Consider the following 21,821-nt stretch of genomic DNA (forward strand, 5'->3'; position numbering starts at 1 on the left):
GGGTTACTGAGTGACAGTGTGAGGGAGCTGGATTAACATCAGTAGAGATACAGTCAGTAACACAGAGTGCTGGGGGAGAGGGGTTACTGAGTGACAGTGTGAGGGAGCTGGATTAACATCAGTAGAGATACAGTCAGTGACACAGGGTGCTGGGGGAGAGGGGTTACTGAGTGACAGTGTGAGGGAGCTGGATTAACATCAGTAGAGATACAGTCAGTGACACAGGGTGCTGGGGGAGAGGGGTTACTGAGTGACAGTGTGAGGGAGCTGGGGGAGAGGGGTTGCTGAGTGACAGTGTGAGGGAGCTGGGGGAGAGGGGTTACTGAGTGTCAGTGTGAGGGAGCTGGGGGAGAGGGGTTACTGAGTGACATTGTGAGGGAGCTGGGGGAGAGGGGTTACTGCGTGTCAGTGTGAGGGAGCTGGATTAACATCAGTAGAGATACAGTCAGTAACACAGGGTGCTGGGGGAGAGGGTTGCTGAGTGTCAGTGTGAGGGAGCTGGATTAACATCAGTAGAGATACAGTCTGTATCACAGGGAGCTGGGGGAGAGGGGTTACTGAGTGACAGTGTGAGGGAGCTGGATTAACATCAGTAGAGATACAGTCAGTGACACAGGGTGCTGGGGGAGAGGGGTTACTGAGTGTCAGTGTGAGGGAGCTGGGGGAGAGGGGTTACTGAGTGTCAGTGTGAGGGAGCTGGGGTAGAGGGGTTACTGAGCGACAATGTGAGGGAGCTGGGGGAGAGGGGTTACTGAGTGTCAGTGTGAGGGAGCTGGGAGAGAGGGGTTACTGAGTAACAGTGTGAGGGAGCTGGGGGAGAGGGGTTACTGAGTGACAGTGTGAGGGAGCTGGGGGAGAGGGGTTACTGAGTGACAGTGTGAGGGAGCTGGGGGAGAGGAGTTACTGAGTGACAGTGTGAGGGAGCTGGGGGAGAGGGGTTACTGAGTGACAGTGTGAGGGAGCTGGGGGAGAGGGGTTACTGAGTTACAGTGTGAGGGAGCTGGATTAACATCAGTAGGGATACAGTCAGTAACACAGGGTGCTGGGGGAGAGGGGTTACCGAGTGACAGTGTGAGGGAGCTGGATTAACATCAGTAGAGATACAGTCAGTGACACAGGGTGCTGGGGGAGAGGGGTTACTGAGTGACAGTGTGAGGGAGCTGGGGGAGAGGGGTTGCTGAGTGACAGTGTGAGGGAGCTGGGGGAGAGAGGTTACTGAGTGACAGTGTGAGGGAGCTGGGGGAGAGGGGTTACTGAGTGTCAGTGTGAGGCAGCTGCGGAGAGGGGTTACTGAGTGTCAGTGTGAGGGAGCTGGATTAAATCAGTAGAGATACAGTCAGTAACACAGGGTGCTGGGGGAGAGGGGTTACTGAGTGTCAGTGTGAGGGAGCTGGGGGAGAGGGGTTACTGAGTGACAGTGTGAGGGAGCTGGGGGAGAGGGGTTACGGAGTGTCAGTGTGAGGGAGCTGGGGGAGAGGGGTTACTGAGTGTCAGTGTGAGGGAGCTGGGGGAGAGGGGTTACTGAGTGTCAGTGCGAGGGAGCTGGATTAACATCAGTAGAGATACAGTCAGTAACACAGGGTGCTGGGGGAGAGGGGTTACTGAGTGACAGTGTGAGGGAGCTGGGGGAGAGGGGTTACTGAGTGACTGTGTGAGGGAGCTGGATTAACATCAGTAGAGATACAGTCAGTGACACAGGGTGCTGGGGGAGAGGGTTACTGAGTGACAGTGTGAGGGAGCTGGATTAACATCAGGAGAGATACAGTCAGTGACACAGGGTGCTGGGGGAGAGGGGTTACTGAGTGACAGTGTGAGGGAGCTGGGGGAAAGGGGTTACTGAGTGTCAGTGTGAGAGAGCTTGATTAACAACAGTAGAGATACAGTCAGTAACACAGGGTGCTGGGGGAGAGGGGTTACTGAGTGACAGTGTGAGGGAGCTGGGGGAGAGGGGTTACTGAGTGACAGTGTGAGAGAGCTGGGGGAGAGGGGTTACTGAGTGACAGTGTGAGTGAGCTGGACGAGAGGGGTTACTGAGTGACAGTGTGAGGGAGCTGGGGGAGAGGGGTTACTGAGTGACAGTGTGAGGGAGCTGGATTAACATCAGTAGAGATACAGTCAGTAACACAGGGTGCTGGGGGAGAGGGGTTACCGAGTGACAGTGTGAGGGAGCTGGGGGAGAGGGGTTACTGAGTGACAGTGTGAGGGAGCTGGGGGAGAGGGTTACTGAGTGACAGTGTGAGAGAGCTGGATTAACATCAGTAGAGATACAGTCAGTAACACAGGGTGCTGGGGGAGAGGGGTTACTGAGTGTCAGTGTGAGGTTGCTGGGGGAGAGGGGTTACTGAGTGTCAGTGTGAGGGAGCTGGGAGAGAGGGGTTACTGAGTGACAGTGTGAGGGAGCTGGGGGAGAGGGGTTACTGAGTGACAGTGTGAGGGAGCTGGGGGAGAGGGGTTACTGAGTGACAGTGTGAGGGAGCTGGGGGAGAGGGGTTACTGAGTGACAGTGTGAGGGAGCTGGATTAACATCAGTAGAGATACAGTCAGTAACACAGTGTGCTGGGGGAGAGGGGTTACTGAGTGACAGTGTGAGGGAGCTGGATTAACATCAGTAGAGATACTGTCAGTAACACAGTGTGCTGGGGGAGAGGGGTTACTGAGTGACAGTGTGAGGGAGCTGGATTAACATCAGTAGAGATACAGTCAGCAACACAGGGTGCTGGGGGAGAGGGGTTACTGAGTGACAGTGTGAGGGAGCTGGATTAACATCAGTAGAGATACAGTCAGTAACACAGGGTGCTGGGGGAGAGGGGTTACTGAGTGACAGTGTGAGGGAGCTGGATTAACATCAGTAGAGATACAGTCAGTAACACAGGGTGCTGGGGAGAGGGGTTACTGAGTGTCAGTGTGAGGGAGCTGGGGGAGAGGGGTTACTGAGTGACAGTGTGAGGGAGCTGGGGGAGAGGGGTTACTGAGTGACAGTGTGAGGGAGCTGGGGGAGAGGGGTTACTGAGTGACAGTGTGAGGGAGCTGGGGGAGAGGGGTTACTGAGTGACAGTGTGAGGGAGCTGGATTGACATCAGTAGAGATACAGTCAGTGACACAGGGTGCTGGGGGAGAGGGGTTACTGAGTGACAGTGTGAGGGAGCTGGGGGAGAGGGGTTGCTGAGTGACAGTGTGAGGGAGCTGGGGGAGAGAGGTTACTGAGTGACAGTGTGAGGGAGCTGGGGGAGAGGGGTTACTGAGTGTCAGTGTGAGGCAGCTGCGGAGAGGGGTTACTGAGTGTCAGTGTGAGGGAGCTGGATTAACATCAGTAGAGATACAGTCAGTAACACAGGGTGCTGGGGGAGAGGGGTTACTGAGTGACAGTGTGAGGGAGCTGGATTAACATCATTAGAGATACAGTCAGTAACACAGGGTGCTGGGGGAGAGGGGTTACTGAGTGTCAGTGTGAGGGAGCTGGGGGAGAGGGGTTACTGAGTGTCAGTGTGAGGGAGCTGGGGGAGAGGGGTTACTGAGTGACAGTGTGAGGGAGCTGGATTAACATTAGTAGGGATACAGTCAGTAACACAGGGTGCTGGTGAGAGGGGTTACTGAGTGACAGTGTGAGGGTGCTGGCGGATAGGGGTTACTGAGTGACAGTGTGAGGGAGCTGGGAGAGAGGGGTTACTGAGTGTCAGTGTGAGGGAGCTGGGGGAGAGGGGTTACTGAGTGTCAGTGTGAGGGAGCTGGGGGAGAGGGGTTACTGAGTAACAGTGTGAGGGAGCTGGATTAACATCAGTAGAGATACAGTCAGTAACACAGGGTGCTGGGGGAGAGGGGTTACTGAGTGTCAGTGTGAGGGAGCTGGGGGAGAGGGTTACTGAGTGACAGTGTGAGGGTGCTGGATTAACATCAGTAGAGATACAGTCAGTGACACAGGGTGCTGGGGGAGAGGGGTTACTGAGTGACAGTGTGAGGGAGCTGGGGGAGAGGGGTTACTGAGTGACAGTGTGAGGGAGCTGGGGGAGAGGGGTTACTGAGTGTCAGTGTGAGGGAGCTGGGGGAGAGGGGTTACTGAGTAACAGTGTGAGGGAGCTGGATTAACATCTGTAGAGATACAGTCAGTAACACAGGGTGCTGGGGGAGAGGGGTTACTGAGTGACAGTGTGAGGGAGCTGGATTAACATCAGTAGAGATACAGTCAGTGACACAGGGTGCTGGGGGAGAGGGGTTATTGAGTGTCAGTGTGAGGGAGCTGGGGGAGAGGGGTTACTGAGTGACAGTGTGAGGGAGCTGGATTAACATCAGTAGAGATACAGTCAGTAACACAGGGTGCTGGGGGAGAGGGGTTACTGAGTGACAGTGTGAGGGAGCTGGATTAACATCAGTAGAGATACAGTCAGTGACACAGGGTGCTGGGGGAGAGGGGTTACTGAGTGACAGTGTGAGGGAGCTGGATTAACATCAGTAGAGATACAGTCAGTGACACAGGGTGCTGGGGGAGAGGGGTTACTGAGTGACAGTGTGAGGGAGCTGGATTAACATCAGTAGAGATACAGTCAGTGACACAGGGTGCTGGGGGAGAGGGGTTACTGAGTGTCAGTGTGAGGGAGCTGGGGGAGAGGGGTTACTGAGTGTCAATGTGAGGGAGCTGGGAGAGAGGGGTTACTGAGTAACAGTGTGAGGGAGCTGGGGGAGAGGGGTTACTGAGTGACAGTGTGAGGGAGCTGGGGGAGAGGGGTTACTGAGTGACAGTGTGAGGGAGCTGGATTAACATCAGTAGAAATACAGTCAGTAACACAGGGAGCTGGGGGAGAGGGGTTACTGAGTGACAGTGTGAGGGAGCTGGGGGAGAGGGGTTACTGAGTGACAGTGTGAGAGAGCTGGGGGAGAGGGGTTACTGAGTGACAGTGTGAGGGAGCTGGACGAGAGGGGTTACTGAGTGACAGTGTGAGGGAGCTGGGGGAGAGGGGTTACTGAGTGACAGTGTGAGGGAGCTGGATTAACATCAGTAGAGAAACAGTCAGTAACACAGGGTGCTGGGGGAGAGGGGTTACTGAGTGTCAGTGTGAGGAAGCTGGGGGAGAGGGGTTACTGAGTGTCAGTGTGAGAGAGCTGGATTAACATCAGTAGAGATACAGTCAGTAACACAGGGTGCTGGGGGAGAGGGGTTACTGAGTGACAGTGTGAGGGAGCTGGGGGAGAGGGGTTACTGAGTGACAGTGTGAGAGAGCTGGGGGAGAGGGGTTACTGAGTGACAGTGTGAGGGAGCTGGACGAGAGGGGTTACTGAGTGACAGTGTGAGGGAGCTGGGGGAGAGGGGTTACTGAGTGACAGTGTGAGGGAGCTGGATTAACATCAGTAGAGATACAGTCAGTAACACAGGGTGCTGGGGGAGAGGGGTTACCGAGTGACAGTGTGCGGGAGCTGGGGGAGAGGGGTTACTGAGTGTCAGTGTGAGGGTGCTGGGGGAGAGGGGTTACTGAGTGTCAGTGTGAGGGAGCTGGGGGAGAGGGGTTACTGAGTGACAGTGTGAGGGAGCTGGGGGAGAGGGGTTACGGAGTGTCAGTGTGAGGGAGCTGGGGGAGAGGGGTTACTGAGTGACAGTGTGAGGGAGCTGGACGAGAGGGGTTACTGAGTGACAGTGTGAGGGAGCTGGGGGAGAGGGGTTACTGAGTGACAGTGTGAGGGAGCTGGATTAACATCAGTAGAGATACAGTCAGTAACACAGTGTGCTGGGGGAGAGGGGTTACTGAGTGACAGTGTGAGGGAGCTGGATTAACATCAGTAGAGATACTGTCAGTAACACAGTGTGCTGGGGGAGAGGGGTTACTGAGTGACAGTGTGAGGGAGCTGGATTAACATCAGTAGAGATACAGTCAGTAACACAGGGTGCTGGGGGAGAGGGGTTACTGAGTGTCCGTGTGAGGGAGCTGGATTAACATCAGTAGAGATACAGTCAGTAACACAGGGAGCTGGGGGAGAGGGGTTACTGAGTGACAGTGTGAGGGAGCTGGGGGAGAGGGGTTACCGAGTGACAGTGTGAGGGTGCTGGGGGAGTGGGGTTACTGAGTGACAGTGTGAGGGAGCTGGGAGAGAGGGGTTACTGAGTGTCAGTGTGAGGGAGCTGGATTAACATCAGTAGACATACAGTCAGTAACGCAGGGTGCTGGGGGAGAGGGGTTACTGAGTGGCAGTGTGAGGGAGCTGGATTAACATCAGTAGACATACAGTCAGTAACGCAGGGTGCTGGGGGAGAGGGGTTACTGAGTGACAGTGTGAGGGAGCTGGATTAACATCAGTAGAGATACAGTCAGCAACACAGGGTGCTGGGGGAGAGGGGTTACTGAGTGACAGTGTGAGGGAGCTGGATTAACATCAGTAGAGATACAGTCAGTAACACAGGGTGCTGGGGGAGAGGGGTTACTGAGTGACAGTGTGAGGGAGCTGGATTAACATCAGTAGAGATACAGTCAGTAACACAGGGTGCTGGGGAGAGGGGTTACTGAGTGTCAGTGTGAGGGAGCTGGGGGAGAGGGGTTACTGAGTGACAGTGTGAGGGAGCTGGGGGAGAGGGGTTACTGAGTGACAGTGTGAGGGAGCTGGGGGAGAGGGGTTACTGAGTGACAGTGTGAGGGAGCTGGGGGAGAGGGGTTACTGAGTGACAGTGTGAGGGAGCTGGATTGACATCAGTAGAGATACAGTCAGTGACACAGGGTGCTGGGGGAGAGGGGTTACTGAGTGACAGTGTGAGGGAGCTGGGGGAGAGGGGTTGCTGAGTGACAGTGTGAGGGAGCTGGGGGAGAGAGGTTACTGAGTGACAGTGTGAGGGAGCTGGGGGAGAGGGGTTACTGAGTGACAGTGTGAGGGAGCTGGATTAACATCATTAGAGATACAGTCAGTAACACAGGGTGCTGGGGGAGAGGGGTTACTGAGTGTCAGTGTGAGGGAGCTGGGGGAGAGGGGTTACTGAGTGTCAGTGTGAGGGAGCTGGGGGAGAGGGGTTACTGAGTGACAGTGTGAGGGAGCTGGATTAACATTAGTAGGGATACAGTCAGTAACACAGGGTGCTGGGGGAGAGGGGTTACTGAGTGACAGTGTGAGGGTGCTGGGGGATAGGGGTTACTGAGTGACAGTGTGAGGGAGCTGGGGGAGAGGGGTTACTGAGTGTCAGTGTGAGGGAGCTGGGGGAGAGGGGTTACTGAGTGTCAGTGTGAGGGAGCTGGGGGAGAGGGGTTACTGAGTAACAGTGTGAGGGAGCTGGATTAACATCAGTAGAGATACAGTCAGTAACACAGGGTGCTGTGGGAGAGGGGTTACTGAGTGTCAGTGTGAGGGAGCTGGGGGAGAGGGTTACTGAGTGACAGTGTGAGGGTGCTGGATTAACATCAGTAGAGATACAGTCAGTGACACAGGGTGCTGGGGGAGAGGGGTTACTGAGTGACAGTGTGAGGGAGCTGGGGGAGAGGGGTTACTGAGTGACAGTGTGAGGGAGCTGGGGGAGAGGGGTTACTGAGTGTCAGTGTGAGGGAGCTGGGGGAGAGGGGTTACTGAGTAACAGTGTGAGGGAGCTGGATTAACATCTGTAGAGATACAGTCAGTAACACAGGGTGCTGGGGGAGAGGGGTTACTGAGTGACAGTGTGAGGGAGCTGGATTAACATCAGTAGAGATACAGTCAGTGACACAGGGTGCTGGGGGAGAGGGGTTATTGAGTGTCAGTGTGAGGGAGCTGGGGGAGAGGGGTTACTGAGTGACAGTGTGAGGGAGCTGGATTAACATCAGTAGAGATACAGTCAGTAACACAGGGTGCTGGGGGAGAGGGGTTACTGAGTGACAGTGTGAGGGAGCTGGATTAACATCAGTAGAGATACAGTCAGTGACACAGGGTGCTGGGGGAGAGGGGTTACTGAGTGACAGTGTGAGGGAGCTGGATTAACATCAGTAGAGATACAGTCAGTGACACAGGGTGCTGGGGGAGAGGGGTTACTGAGTGTCAGTGTGAGGGAGCTGGGGGAGAGGGGTTACTGAGTGTCAGTGTGAGGGAGCTGGGGTAGAGGGGTTACTGAGTGACAGTGTGAGGGAGCTGGGGGAGAGGGGTTACTGAGTGTCAGTGTGAGGGAGCTGGGAGAGAGGGGTTACTGAGTAACAGTGTGAGGGAGCTGGGGGAGAGGGGTTACTGAGTGACAGTGTGAGGGAGCTGGGGGAGAGGGGTTACTGAGTGACAGTGTGAGGGAGCTGGATTAACATCAGTAGAAATACAGTCAGTAACACAGGGAGCTGGGGGAGAGGGGTTACTGAGTGACAGTGTGAGGGAGCTGGGGGAGAGGGGTTACTGAGTGACAGTGTGAGAGAGCTGGGGGAGAGGGGTTACTGAGTGACAGTGTGAGGGAGCTGGACGAGAGGGGTTACTGAGTGACAGTGTGAGGGAGCTGGGGGAGAGGGGTTACTGAGTGACAGTGTGAGGGAGCTGGATTAACATCAGTAGAGAAACAGTCAGTAACACAGGGTGCTGGGGGAGAGGGGTTACTGAGTGTCAGTGTGAGGAAGCTGGGGGAGAGGGGTTACTGAGTGTCAGTGTGAGAGAGCTGGATTAACATCAGTAGAGATACAGTCAGTAACACAGGGTGCTGGGGGAGAGGGGTTACTGAGTGACAGTGTGAGGGAGCTGGGGGAGAGGGGTTACTGAGTGACAGTGTGAGAGAGCTGGGGGAGAGGGGTTACTGAGTGACAGTGTGAGGGAGCTGGACGAGAGGGGTTACTGAGTGACAGTGTGAGGGAGCTGGGGGAGAGGGGTTACTGAGTGACAGTGTGAGGGAGCTGGATTAACATCAGTAGAGATACAGTCAGTAACACAGGGTGCTGGGGGAGAGGGGTTACCGAGTGACAGTGTGCGGGAGCTGGGGGAGAGGGGTTACTGAGTGTCAGTGTGAGGGTGCTGGGGGAGAGGGGTTACTGAGTGTCAGTGTGAGGGAGCTGGGGGAGAGGGGTTACTGAGTGACAGTGTGAGGGAGCTGGGGGAGAGGGGTTACGGAGTGTCAGTGTGAGGGAGCTGGGGGAGAGGGGTTACTGAGTGACACTGTGAGGGAGCTGGGGGAGAGGGGTTACTGAGTTACAGTGTGAGGGAGCTGGATTAACATCAGTAGGGATACAGTCAGTAACACAGGGTGCTGGGGGAGAGGGGTTACCGAGTGACAGTGTGAGGGAGCTGGGGGAGAGGAGTTACTGAGTGACAGTGTGAGGGAGCTGGGGGAGAGGGGTTACTGAGTGACAGTGTGAGGGAGCTGGATTAACATCAGTAGAGATACAGTCAGTGACACAGGGTGCTGGGGGAGAGGGGTTACTGAGTGACAGTGTGAGGGAGCTGGGGGAGAGGGGTTGCTGAGTGACAGTGTGAGGGAGCTGGGGGAGAGAGGTTACTGAGTGTCAGTGTGAGGCAGCTGCGGAGAGGGGTTACTGAGTGTCAGTGTGAGGGAGCTGGATTAACATCAGTAGAGATACAGTCAGTAACACAGGGTGCTGGGGGAGAGGGGTTACTGAGTGTCAGTGTGAGGGAGCTGGGGGAGAGGGGTTACTGAGTGACAGTGTGAGGGAGCTGGGGGAGAGGGGTTACGGAGTGTCAGTATGAGGGAGCTGGGGGAGAGGGGTTACTGAGTGACAGTGTGAGGGAGCTGGGGGAGAGGGGTTACTGAGTGACAGTGTGAGGGAGCTGGATTAACATCAGTAGAGATACAGTCAGTAACACAGGGTGCTGGGGGAGAGGGGTTACTGAGTGTCCGTGTGAGGGAGCTGGATTAACATCAGTAGAGATACAGTCAGTAACACAGGGAGCTGGGGGAGAGGGGTTACTGAGTGACAGTGTCAGGGAGCTGGGGGAGAGGGGTTACCGAGTGACAGTGTGAGGGTGCTGGGGGAGTGGGGTTACTGAGTGACAGTGTGAGGGAGCTGGGAGAGAGGGGTTACTGAGTGTCAGTGTGAGGGAGCTGGATTAACATCAGTAGACATACAGTCAGTAACGCAGGGTGCTGGGGGAGAGGGGTTACTGAGTGACAGTGTGAGGGAGCTGGATTAACATCAGTAGACATAAGGTCAGTAACGCAGGGTGCTGGGGGAGAGGGGTTACTGAGTGACAGTGTGAGGGAGCTGGATTAACATCAGTAGAGATACAGTCAGCAACACAGGGTGCTGGGGGAGAGGGGTTACTGAGTGACAGTGTGAGGGAGCTGGGGGAGAGGGTTACTGAGTAACAGTGTGAGGGAGCTGGATTAACATCAGTAGAGATACAGTCAGTAACACAGGGTGCTGGGGAGAGGGGTTACTGAGTGTCAGTGTGAGGGAGCTGGGGGAGAGGGGTTACTGAGTGACAGTGTGAGGGAGCTGGGGGAGAGGGGTTACTGAGTGACAGTGTGAGGGAGCTGGGGGAGAGGGGTTACTGAGTGACAGTGTGAGGGAGCTGGGGGAGAGGGGTTACTGAGTGACAGTGTGAGGGAGCTGGATTAACATCAGTAGAGATACAGTCAGTGACACAGGATGCTGGGGGAGAGGGGTTACTGAGTGACAGTGTGAGGGAGCTGGATTAACATCAGGAGAGATACAGTCAGTAACACAGGGTGCTGGGGGAGAGGGTTGCTGAGTGTCAGTGTGAGGGAGCTGGATTAACATCATTAGAGATACAGTCAGTAACACAGGGAGCTGGGGGAGAGGGGTTACTGAGTGACAGTGTGAGGGAGCTGGATTAACATTAGTAGAGATACAGTCAGCAACACAGGGTGCTGGGGGAGAGGGGTTACTGAGTGACAGTGTGAGGGAGCTGGGGGAGAGGGTTACTGAGTAACAGTGTGAGGGAGCTGGATTAACATCAGTAGAGATACAGTCAGTAACACAGGGTGCTGGGGAGAGGGGTTACTGAGTGTCAGTGTGAGGGAGCTGGGGGAGAGGGGTTACTGAGTGACAGTGTGAGGGAGCTGGGGGAGAGGGGTTACTGAGTGACAGTGTGAGGGAGCTGGGGGAGAGGGGTTACTGAGTGACAGTGTGAGGGAGCTGGGGGAGAGGGGTTACTGAGTGACAGTGTGAGGGAGCTGGATTAACATCAGTAGAGATACAGTCAGTGACACAGGATGCTGGGGGAGAGGGGTTACTGAGTGACAGTGTGAGGGAGCTGGATTAACATCAGTAGAGATACAGTCAGTAACACAGGGTGCTGGGGGAGAGGGTTGCTGAGTGTCAGTGTGAGGGAGCTGGATTAACATCATTAGAGATACAGTCAGTAACACAGGGAGCTGGGGGAGAGGGGTTACTGAGTGACAGTGTGAGGGAGCTGGATTAACATTAGTAGGGATACAGTCAGTAACACAGGGTGCTGGTGAGAGGGGTTACTGAGTGACAGTGTGAGGGTGCTGGGGGATAGGGGTTACTGAGTGACAGTGTGAGGGAGCTGGGAGAGAGGGGTTACTGAGTGACAGTGTGAGGGAGCTGGATTAACATGAGTAGAAATACAGTCAGTAACACAGGGTGCTGGGGGAGAGGGGTTACTGAGTGACCGTGTGAGGGAGCTGGGGGAGAGGGGTTACTGAGTGACAGTGTGAGGGAGCTGGATTAACATCAGTAGAAATACAGTCAGTAACACAGGGAGCTGGGGGAGAGGGGTTACTGAGTGTCAGTGTGAGGGAGCTGGGGGAGAGGGGTTACTGAGTGTCAGTGTGAGGGAGCTGGGGGAGAGGGGTTACTGAGTGACAGTGTGAGGGAGCTGGATTAACATTAGTAGGGATACAGTCAGTAACACAGGGTGCTGGTGAGAGGGGTTACTGAGTGACAGTGTGAGGGTGCTGGGGGATAGGGGTTACTGAGTGACAGTGTGAGGGAGCTGGGAGAGAGGGGTTACTGAGTGTCAGTGTGAGGGAGCTGGGGGAGAGGGGTTACTGAGTGTCAGTGTGAGGGAGCTGGGGGAGAGGGGTTACTGAGTAACAGTGTGAGGGAGCTGGATTAACATCAGTAGAGATACAGTCAGTAACACAGGGTGCTGGGGGAGAGGGGTTACTGAGTGACAGTGTGAGGGTGCTGGATTAACATCAGTAGAGATACAGTCAGTGACACAGGGTGCTGGGGGAGAGGGGTTACTGAGTGACAGTGTGAGGGAGCTGGGGGAGAGGGGTTACTGAGTGACAGTGTGAGGGAGCTGGGGGAGAGGGGTTACTGAGTGTCAGTGTGAGGGAGCTGGGGGAGAGGGGTTACTGAGTAACAGTGTGAGGGAGCTGGATTAACATCAGTAGAGATACAGTCAGTAACACAGGGTGCTGGGGGAGAGGGGTTACTGAGTGACAGTGTGAGGGAGCTGGATTAACATCAGTAGAGATACAGTCAGTGACACAGGGTGCTGGGGGAGAGGGGTTATTGAGTGTCAGTGTGAGGGAGCTGGGGGAGAGGGGTTACTGAGTGAAAGTGTGAGGGAGCTGGATTAACATCAGTAGAGATACAGTCAGTAACACAGGGTGCTGGGGGAGAGGGGTTACTGAGTGACAGTGTGAGGGAGCTGGATTAACATCAGTAGAGATACAGTCAGTGACACAGGGTGCTGGGGGAGAGGGGTTACTGAGTGACAGTGTGAGGGAGCTGGATTAACATCAGTAGAGATACAGTCAGTAACACAGGGTGCTGGGGGAGAGGGGTTACTGAGTGTCAGTGTGAGGGAGCTGGATTAACATCAGTAGAGATACAGTCAGTGACACAGGGTGCTGGGGGAGAGGGGTTACTGAGTGTCAGTGTGAGGGAGCTGGGGGAGAGGGGTTACTGAGTGTCAGTGTGAGGGAGCTGGGGTAGAGGGGTTACTGAGTGACAGTGTGAGGGAGCTGGGGGAGAGGGGTTACTGAGTGTCAGTGTGAGGGAGCTGGGAGAGAGGGGTTACTGAGTAACAGTGTGAGGGAGCTGGGGGAGAGGGGTTACTGAGTGACAGTGTGAGGGAGCTGGGGGAGAGGGGTTACTGAGTGACAGTGTGAGGGAGCTGGATTAACATCAGTAGAAATACAGTCAGTAACACAGGGAGCTGGGGGAGAGGGGTTACTGAGTGACAGTGTGAGGGAGCTGGGGGAGAGGGGTTACTGAGTGACAGTGTGAGAGAGCTGGGGGAGAGGGGTTACTGAGTGACAGTGTGAGGGAGCTGGGGGAGAGATGTTACTGAGTGACAGTGTGAGGGAGCTGGGGGAGAGGGGTTACTGAGTGTCAGTGTGAGGCAGCTGCGGAGAGGGGTTACTGAGTGTCAGTGTGAGGGAGCTGGATTAACATCAGTAGAGATACAGTCAGTAACACAGGGTGCTGGGGGAGAGGGGTTACTGAGTGTCAGTGTGAGGGAGCTGGGGGAGAGGGGTTACTGAGTGACAGTGTGAGGGAGCTGGGGGAGAGGGGTTACGGAGTGTCAGTATGAGGGAGCTGGGGGAGAGGGGTTACTGAGTGACAGTGTGAGGGAGCTGGGGGAGAGGGGTTACTGAGTGACAGTGTGAGGGAGCTGGATTAACATCAGTAGAGATACAGTCAGTAACACAGGGTGCTGGGGGAGAGGGGTTACTGAGTGTCCGTGTGAGGGAGCTGGATTAACATCAGTAGAGATACAGTCAGTAACACAGGGAGCTGGGGGAGAGGGGTTACTGAGTGACAGTGTCAGGGAGCTGGGGGAGAGGGGTTACCGAGTGACAGTGTGAGGGTGCTGGGGGAGTGGGGTTACTGAGTGACAGTGTGAGGGAGCTGGGAGAGAGGGGTTACTGAGTGTCAGTGTGAGGGAGCTGGATTAACATCAGTAGACATACAGTCAGTAACGCAGGGTGCTGGGGGAGAGGGGTTACTGAGTGACAGTGTGAGGGAGCTGGATTAACATCAGTAGACATAAGGTCAGTAACGCAGGGTGCTGGGGGAGAGGGGTTACTGAGTGACAGTGTGAGGGAGCTGGATTAACATCAGTAGAGATACAGTCAGCAACACAGGGTGCTGGGGGAGAGGGGTTACTGAGTGACAGTGTGAGGGAGCTGGGGGAGAGGGTTACTGAGTAACAGTGTGAGGGAGCTGGATTAACATCAGTAGAGATACAGTCAGTAACACAGGGTGCTGGGGAGAGGGGTTACTGAGTGTCAGTGTGAGGGAGCTGGGGGAGAGGGGTTACTGAGTGACAGTGTGAGGGAGCTGGGGGAGAGGGGTTACTGAGTGACAGTGTGAGGGAGCTGGGGGAGAGGGGTTACTGAGTGACAGTGTGAGGGAGCTGGGGGAGAGGGGTTACTGAGTGACAGTGTGAGGGAGCTGGATTAACATCAGTAGAGATACAGTCAGTGACACAGGGTGCTGGGGGAGAGGGGTTACTGAGTGACAGTGTGAGGGAGCTGGATTAACATCAGTAGAGATACAGTCAGTAACACAGGGTGCTGGGGGAGAGGGTTGCTGAGTGTCAGTGTGAGGGAGCTGGATTAACATCATTAGAGATACAGTCAGTAACACAGGGAGCTGGGGGAGAGGGGTTACTGAGTGACAGTGTGAGGGAGCTGGATTAACATTAGTAGGGATACAGTCAGTAACACAGGGTGCTGGTGAGAGGGGTTACTGAGTGACAGTGTGAGGGTGCTGGGGGATAGGGGTTACTGAGTGACAGTGTGAGGGAGCTGGGAGAGAGGGGTTACTGAGTGACAGTGTGAGGGAGCTGGATTAACATGAGTAGAAATACAGTCAGTAACACAGGGTGCTGGGGAGAGGGGTTACTGAGTGACAGTGTGAGGGAGCTGGGGGAGAGGGGTTACTGAGTGACAGTGTGAGGGAGCTGGATTAACATCAGTAGAAATACAGTCAGTAACACAGGGAGCTGGGGGAGAGGGGTTACTGAGTGACAGTGTGAGGGAGCTGGATTAACATCAGTAGAAATACAGTCAGTAACACAGGGTGCTGGGGGAGGGGGGTTACTGAGTGTCAGTGTGAGGGAGCTGGATTAACATCAGTAGAGATACAGTCAGTAACACAGGGTTCTGGGCGAGAGGGGTTACTGAGTGACAGTGTGAGGGAGCTGGGGGAGAGGGGTTACCGAGTGACAGTGTGAGGGAGCTGGGGGAGAGGGGTTACTGAGTGACAGTGTGAGAGAGCTGGGGAGAGGGGTTACTGAGTGACAGTGTGAGAGAGCTGGGGGAGAGGGGTTACCGAGTGACAGTGTGAGGGAGCTGGGGGACAGGGGTTACCGAGTGACAGTGTGAGAGAGCTGGGGAGAGGGGTTACTGAGTGACAGTGTGAGGGAGCTGGATTAACATCAGTAGAGATACAGTCAGTAACACAGGGTGCTGGGGGAGAGGGGTTACTGAGTGAGTGTGTGAGGGAGCTGGATTAACATCAGTAGAGATACTGTCAGTAACACAGGGTGCTGGGGGAGAGGGGTTACTGAGTGACAGTGTGAGGGAGCTGGGGGAGAGGGGTTACTGAGTGACAGTGTGGGGGAGCTGAGGGAGAGGGGTTACTGAGTGACAGTGTGAGGGAGCTGGGGGAGAGGGGTTGCTGAGTGTCAGTGCGAGGGAGCTGGGGGAGAGGGGTTACTGAGTTACAGTGTGAGGGAGCTGGATTAACATCAGTAGAGATACAGTCAGTAACACAGGGTGCTGGGGGGAGAGGGGTTACTGAGTGACAGTGTGAGGGTGCTGGGGGAGAGGGGTTACTGAGTGTCAGTGTGAGGGAGCTGGATTAACATCAGTAGAGATACAGTCAGTAACACAGGGTGCTGGGGGAGAGGGTTTCCTGAGTGACAGTGTGAGGGAGCTGGATTAACATCAGTAGAGATACAGTCAGTAACACAGGGTGCTGGGGGATAGGGGTTACTGAGTGTCAGTGTGAGGGTGCTGGGGGAGAGGGGTTACTGAGTGTCAGTGTGAGGGAGCTGGGGGAGAGGGGTTACTGAGTGACAGTGTGAGGGAGCTGGATTAACATCAGTAGAGATACAGTCAGTAACACAGGGTGCGGGGGAGAGGGGTTACTGAGTGACAGTGTGAGGGAGCTGGGGGAGAGGGGTTACTGAGTGACAGTGAGAGGGAGCTGGATTAACATCAGTAGAGATACAGTCAGTAACACAGGGTGCTGGGGGAGAGGGGTTACTGAGTGACAGTGTGAGGGAGCTGGGGGAGAGGGGTTACTGAGTGTCAGTGTGAGGGAGCTGGATTAACATCAGTAGAGATACAGTCAGTAACAAGGATGCTGGGGGAGAGGGGTTACTGAGTGTCAGTGTGAGGGAGCTGGGGGAGAGGGGTTACTGAGTGACAGTGTGAGGGAGCTGGGGGAGAGGGGTTACTGAGTGTCAGTGTGAGGGAGCTGGGGGAGAGGGGTTACTGAGTGACAGTGAGAGGGAGCTGGATTAACATCAGTACAGATACAGTCAGTAACACAGGGTGCTGGGGGAGAGGGGTTACTGAGTGTCAGTGTGAGGGAGCTGGATTAACATCAGTACAGATACAGTCAGTAACACAGGATGCTGGGGGAGAGGGGTTACTGAGTGTCAGTGTGAGGGAGCTGGGGGAGAGGGGTTACTGAGTGACAGTGTGAGGGAGCTGGGGGGAGAGGGGTTACTGAGTGACAGTGTGAGGGAGCTGGGGGAGAGGGGTTACTGAGTGACAGTGTGAGGGAGCTGGGGGAGAGGGGTTACTGAGTGACAGTGTGAGGGAGCTGGATTAACATCAGTAGAGAGACAGTCAGTAACACAGGGTGCTGGGGAGAGGGGTTACTGAGTGACAGTGTGAGGGTGCTGGGGGAGAGGGGTTACTGAGTGACAGTGTGAGGGAGCTGGATTAACATCAGTAGAGATACAGTCAGTAACACAGGTTGCTGGGGGAGAGGGGTTACTGAGTGACAGTGTGAGGGAGCTGGATTAACATCAGTAGAGATACAGTCAGTAACACAGGGTGCTGGGGGAGAGGGGTTACTGAGTGACAGTGAGAGGGAGCTGGATTAACATCAGTAGAGATACAGTCAGTAACACAGGGTGCTGGGGGGAGAGGGGTTACTGAGTGACAGTGTGAGGGAGCTGGATTAACATCAGTAGAGAGACAGTCAGTAACACAGGGTGCTGGGGAGAGGGGTTACTGAGTGACAGTGTGAGGGAGCTGGGGGAGAGGGGTTACTGAGTGACAGTGTGAGGGAGCTGGGGGAGAGGGGTTACTGAGTGACAGTGAGAGGGAGCTGGATTAACATCAGTAGAGATACAGTCAGTAACAACGGATGCTGGGGGAGAGGGGTTACTGAGTGACAGTGAGAGGGAGCTGGGGGAGAGGGGTTACTGAGTGACAGTGTGAGGGAGCTGGATTAACATCAGTAGGGATACAGTCAGTAACACAGGGTGCTGGGGGAGAGGGGTTACTGAGTGACAGTGAGAGGGAGCTGGGGGAGAGGGCTTACTGAGTGACAGTGTGAGGGAGCTGGATTAACATCAGTAGAGATACAATCAGTAACACAGGGTGCTGGGGGAGAGGGGTTACTGAGTGACAGTGTGAGGGAGCTGGATTAACATCAGTAGAGATACAGTCAGTAACACAGGGTGCTGGGGGAGAGGGGTTACTGAGTGACAGTGTGAGGGAGCTGGATTAACATCAGTAGAGATACAGTCAGTAACACAGGGTGCTGGGGGAGAGGGGTTACTGAGTGACAGTGTGAGGGAGCTGGGGGAGAGGGTTACTGAGTGTCAGTGTGAGGGAGCTGGGGGAGAGGGGTTACCGAGTGTTAGTGTGAGGGAGCTATGGGGGAGAGGGGTTACTGAGTGACAGTGTGAGGGTGCTGGGGGAGAGGGGTTACTGAGTGACAGTGTGAGGGAGCTGGATTAACATCAGTAGAGATACAGTCAGTAACACAAGGTGCTGGGGGAGAGGGTTACTGAGTGACAGTGTGAGGGAGCTGGGGGAGAGGGGTTACTGAGTGACAGTGTGAGGGAGCTGGATTAACACCAGTAGAGATACAGTCAGTAACACAGGGTGCTGGGGGACAGGGGTTACTGAGTGTCAGTGTGAGGGAGCTGGTGGAGAGGGGTTACTGAGTGACAGTGTGAGGGTGCTGGGGGAGAGGGGTTACTGAGTGACAGTGTGAGGGAGCTGGGGGAGAGGGGTTACTGAGTGACCCTGTGAGGGTGCTGGATTAACATCAGTAGAGATACAGTCAGTAACACAGGGTACTGGGGGAGAGGGGTTACTGAGTGACAGTGTGAGGGAGCTGGATTAACATTAGTAGAGATACAGTCAGTAACACAGGGAGCTGGGGGAGAGGGGTTACTGAGTGACAGTGTGAGGGAGCTGGGGGTGAGGGGTTACTGAGTGACAGTGTGAGGGTGCTGGGGGAGAGGGGTTACTGAGTGTCATTGTGAGGGTGCTGGGGGAGAGGGGCTACTGACTGACAGTGTGAGGGTGCTGGGGGAGAGGGGTTACTGAGTGACAGTGTGAGGGTGCTGGGGGAGAGGGGTTACTGAGTGACAGTGTGAGGGAGCTGGATTAACATCAGTAGAGATACAGTCAGTAACACAATGTGCTGGGGGAGAGGGTTACTGAGTGACAGTGTGAGGGAGCTGGGGGAGAGGGGTTACTGAGTGACAGTGTGAGGGAGCTGGATTAACACCAGTAGAGATACAGTCAGTAACACAGGGTGTTGGGGGACAGGGGTTACTGAGTGTCAGTGTGAGGGAGCTGGTGGAGAGGGGTTACTGAGTGACAGTGTGAGGGTGCTGGGGGAGAGGGGTTACTGAGTGACAGTGTGAGGGAGCTGGGGGAGAGGGGTTACTGAGTGACAGTGTGAGGGTGCTGGATTAACATCAGTAGACATACAGTCAGTAACACAGGGTGCTGGGGGAGAGGGGTTACTGAGTGACAGTGTGGGGGAGCTGGGGGAGAGGGGTTACTGAGTGACAGTGTGAGGGAGCTGGGGGAGAGGGGTTACTGAGTGACATTGTGAGGGAGCTGGATTAACATCAGTAGAGATACAGTCAGTAACACAGGGTGCTGTGGGAGAGGGGTTACTGAGTGACAGTGTGAGGCAGCTGGATTAACATCAGTGGAGATACAGTCAGTAACACAGGGTGCTGGGGGGAGAGGGGTTACTGAGTGACAGTGTGAGGGAGCTGGATTAACATCAGTAGAGATACAGTCAGTAACACAGGGTGCTGTGGGAGAGGGGTTACTGAGTGACAGTGTGAGGGAGCTGGGGGAGAGGGGTTACTGAGTGACAGTGTGAGGGAGCTGGCGGAGAGGGGTTACTGAGTGTCAGTGTGAGGGAGCTGGGGGAGAGGGGTTACTGAGTGTCAGTGTGAGGGTGCTGGGGGAGAGGGGTTACTGAGTGACAGTGTGAGGGAGCTGGGGGAGAGGGGTTACTGAGTGACAGTGTGAGGGAGCTGGGGGAGAGGGGTTACTGAGTGACAGTGTGAGGGAGCTGGGGGAGAGGGTTACTGAGTGACAGTGTGAGGGAGCTGGATTAACATCAGTAGAGATACAGTCAGTAACACAGGGTGCTGGGGGAGAGGGGTTACTGAGTGACAGTGTGAGGGAGCTGGGGGAGAGGGGTTACTGAGTGACAGTGTGAGGGGTCTGGATTAACACCAGTAGAGATACAGTCAGTAACACAGGGTGCTGGGGGACAGGGGTTACTGAGTGTCAGTGTGAGGGAGCTGGTGGAGAGGGGTTACTGAGTGACAGTGTGAGGGTGCTGGGGGAGAGGGGTTACTGAGTGACAGTGTGAGGGAGCTGGGGGAGAGGGGTTACTGAGTGACAGTGTGAGGGTGCTGGATTAACATCAGTAGACATACAGTCAGTAACACAGGGTGCTGGGGGAGAGGGGTTACTGAGTGACAGTGTGGGGGAGCTGGGGGAGAGGGGTTACTGAGTGACAGTGTGAGGGAGCTGGGGGAGAGGGGTTACTGAGTGACAGTGTGAGGGAGCTGGATTAACATCAGTAGAGATACAGTCAGTAACACAGGGTGCTGTGGGAGAGGGGTTACTGAGTGACAGTGTGAGGGAGCTGGATTAACATCAGTGGAGATACAGTCAGTAACACAGGGTGCTGGGGGGAGAGGGGTTACTGAGTGACAGTGTGAGGGAGCTGGATTAACATCAGTAGAGATACAGTCAGTAACACAGGGTGCTGTGGGAGAAGGGTTACTGAGTGACAGTGTGAGGGAGCTGGCGGAGAGGGGTTACTGAGTGTCAGTGTGAGGGAGCTGGGGGAGAGGGGTTACTGAGTGTCAGTGTGAGGGTGCTGGGGGAGAGGGGTTACTGAGTGTCAGTGTGAGGGAGCTGGGGGAGAGGGGTTACTGAGTGTCAGTGTGAGGGAGCTGGGGGAGAGGGGTTACTGAGTGACAGTGTGAGGGAGCTGGGGGAGAGGGGTTACTGAGTGACAGTGTGAGGGAGCTGGGGGAGAGGGGTTACTGAGTGTCAGTGTGAGGGAGCTGGGGGAGAGGGGTTACCGAGTGACAGTGTGAGAGAGCTGGGGAGAGGGGTTACTGAGTGACAGTGTGAGGGAGCTGGGGGAGAGGGGTTACTGAGTGACAGTGTGAGGGAGCTGGGGGAGAGGGGTTACTGAGTGACAGTGTGAGGGAGCTGGGTTAACATCAGTAGAGATACAGTCAGTAACACAGGGTGCTGGAGGAGAGGGGTTCCTGAGTGACAGTGTGAGGGAGCTGGATTAACATCAGTAGAGATACAGTCAGTAACACAGGGTGATGGGGGAGAGGGGTTACTGAGTGACAGTGTGAGGGAGCTGGGGGAGAGGGGTTACTGAGTGTCAGTGTGAGGGAGCTGTGGGAGAGGGGTCACTGAGTGTCAGTGTGAGGGAGCTGGGGGAGAGGGGTTACTGAGTGACAGTGCGAGGGAGCTGGGGGAGAGGGGTTACTGAGTGACAGTGCGAGGGAGCTGGCGGAGAGGGGTTACTGAGTGACAGTGTGAGGGAGCTGGATTAACATCAGTAGAGATACAGTCAGTAACACAGGGTGCTGGGGGAGAGGGGTGACTGAGTGTCAGTGTGAGGGAGCTGGGGGAGAGGGGTTACTGAGTGATAGTGTGAGGGAGCTGGATTAACATCAGTAGGGATACAGTCAGTAACACAGGATGCTGGGGGAGAGGGGTTACTGAGTGACAGTATGAGGGAGCTGGATTAACATCAGTAGAGATACAGTCAGTAACACAGGGTGCTGGGGGAGTGGGGTTACTGAGTGACAGTGTGAGGGAGCTGGATTAACATCAGTAGAGATACAGTCAGTAACACAGGGTGCTGGCGGAGAGGGGTTACTGAGTGACAGTGTGAGGGAGCTGGGAGAGAGGGGTTACTGAGTGTCAGTGTGAGGGAGCTGGGAGAGAGGGGTTACTGAGTGTCAGTGTGCGGGAGCTGGGGGAGAGGGTTACTGAGTGTCAGTGTGAGGGAGCTGGGGGAGAGGGTTACTGAGTGTCAGTGTGAGGAAGCTGGGGGAGAGGGGTTACTGAGTGACAGTGTGAGGGAGCTGGGGGAGAGGGGTTACTGAGTGACAGTGTGAGGGAGCTGGATTAACATCAGTAGAGATACCGTCAGTAACACAGGGTGCTGGGGGAGAGGGTTACTGAGTGTCAGTGTGAGGGAGCTGGGGGAGAGGGGTTACTGAGTGACAGTGTGAGGGAGCTGGGGGAGAGGGGTTACTGAGTGACAGTGTGAGGGAGCTGGGGGAGAGGGGTTACTGAGTGACAGTGTGAGGGACCTGGATTAACATCAGTAGAGATACAGTCAGTAACACAGGGTGCTGGGGGAGAGGGTTACTGAGTGTCAGTGTGAGGGAGCTGGGGGAGAGGGGTTACTGAGTGACAGTGTGAGGGAGCTGGATTAACATCAGTAGAGATACAGTCAGTA

At 55.2% G+C, this 21,821-nt stretch overlaps 1 protein-coding gene across 3 annotated transcripts in view; it reads left to right on the top strand.

The window, feature by feature from the left end:
- Window positions 1–21,821, top strand: part of slc43a1b (solute carrier family 43 member 1b) — a 193,366-nt gene that overhangs the window by 156,676 nt on the left and 14,869 nt on the right. The gene's annotated exons all lie outside the window — the stretch shown is intronic.

The sequence above is a fragment of the Scyliorhinus torazame genome, chromosome 4, assembly GCF_047496885.1.
Source record: "Scyliorhinus torazame isolate Kashiwa2021f chromosome 4, sScyTor2.1, whole genome shotgun sequence".
Taxonomy (NCBI): domain Eukaryota; kingdom Metazoa; phylum Chordata; class Chondrichthyes; order Carcharhiniformes; family Scyliorhinidae; genus Scyliorhinus; species Scyliorhinus torazame.